The 1,712-nt window shown below is 50.6% G+C and overlaps 1 long non-coding RNA gene across 1 annotated transcript; it reads left to right on the top strand.

Annotated features, from left to right (window-relative positions):
- The first annotated feature begins 217 nt into the window (after positions 1-217).
- Positions 218-972, top strand: LOC147117924 (uncharacterized). The gene is made up of 2 exons (XR_015078314.1): positions 218-477; positions 705-972. It is a non-coding gene; the product is annotated as an uncharacterized LOC147117924 (long non-coding RNA).
- Positions 973-1,712: the final 740 nt, after the last annotated feature.

Below are 1,712 nucleotides of genomic sequence, written 5' to 3'. Positions count from 1 at the left end.
ATTAAATTGATTGTTAGCACTCCAAGAAAGAACTGGAGCGCTAAATCAAGCGCTAATCACCTAACTTAGGGCACTGTACACAGAGAGATAACCAATTTCATGTGCAGTCCAATTGGAAGGATCACACTGGCTCCTTCCAGTTCTTAAAGGCAGGTTCAATCATTCAGCATAACCTCATTCTCAACATTGCTGGCTCTGAAAGTGACCTCCATGCAGCTCAACAGCTGCACCTCTTATCCTCGTGGTTGATCCCAGTCCCAGGGAGAGAGCTCGCCGTTTCAGCAACCAGACATTGAAGGCATTGGTCGCGGCAGTCAAAAGAAGGAGCTGATCCCGGCCACTGGCAGGAGACCATTGCCCCAGGTCTTCAGGGCAATGTGGAGCGAAGTGGCCCAGGACATCTTGGCCAGCAGTGTGGCCCTCAGGACCCTCACACAGTGCCGTAAAAAATTCAACGACCTCACTTGGGTTGACAGGGTGAGTACATACTTCAACAAGTCCTACATACCACCATCTGAACCTCAGTCTGTACACACTGCACAAACCACCACACCCCCACCACTCACCCACCAAGCATCTCCACCTTCTAAAACTCACATCCACATCTCAAGCCTTGCCTACAATCACAGCTATTCAACTATGGCAGGCACACCTTCCAAACACATAGCTGCACTCTCACTCACACACTTTCCTTTCTCTTGCAGGCCAAGCTGGCCCACAATAGGAGGAAGCAGCGATGAACAGGCGGGAGTGAAGTGGACATTCAACAGCTTATAGACCTGGAGGAGCAAGTGCTGAGAGTCATTGGGCGCCAGGTGGTGGGCGCCATGGCCGTTGGCGACGTCGACCCCCTTGGAGGAAACAACGGTATATTCATCCCTCTCCTTCTCTCATCCCACTCCCGCCTCACGCCTTTCCCACTTTCCAGCTCATGATACTGTCTGATGTAATAAAACTCACTACACACTTCAACTTCAACTTCAACTTTTTTTTTAATTGTCATTGTTGGTTTGAGCATAAAGCAAGGCTTTAAACAACTTGTTTCAGAACATGGAGGTCTAGTTGTATTTCACTAGCTCCTTGTCTTACAAAATGTCCCTGGATAGCTGGGGCCGACACCCAAGTATTTATACTCCTTGGACGGCGCCACCAGCTGGCCGTCCAGCATTATTTCATAAGTCGTTTCTTGATGATGAGATTTATAACACTGTCTGCATTCCTTGCTCCCTTCCTGCCCCCCTGCCCTCACCTTAACACGAGTCTTGTGCCTTTATGCTTCCTGGTAACATTCTCAAGGGCAATTAGGGATGGGCAATAAATGCTGGCCTTGCCAGCGACGCGCACATCTCATAAACGAATTTTTTTTAAATCAGCTGACCAACCTGTCCCTGAGCCTCCTAGTGAGAGTGAGGTGGGAGAAGAGGAGGAGGAAGAAAGCACCGCGTCACTGCATGTCTCACCCGCAGGCACCACCTCAGATACTGGCACTATGCGATCTTAAGAGGCAAGTTTAGCAGTGGGATCTGCACTGGGTGATGCACCGGGGATGAGTTGGCTGCAGCAAGGCCAGCTCCCTGGAGGGCGAGTACGCATTTGAGTTTTGCTGCACAGGACTCAGATGAGGACCTCGATGGGGAGGCGTTCACAAGAAGGGTGATGGGCATGCACTCCGACATGATAGGTGCAATAGCAAGGGTGCCCGAGAGCCTCTC

The sequence above is a fragment of the Somniosus microcephalus genome, chromosome 5 (assembly GCF_052327205.1).
Source record: "Somniosus microcephalus isolate GS21.2 chromosome 5, FLI_Smic_1.0, whole genome shotgun sequence".
Taxonomy (NCBI): Eukaryota; Metazoa; Chordata; class Chondrichthyes; order Squaliformes; family Somniosidae; genus Somniosus; species Somniosus microcephalus.
The sequence above is the reverse complement of the archived record's forward strand: the minus strand, read 5'-3'. Positions and strand labels throughout refer to the sequence as shown.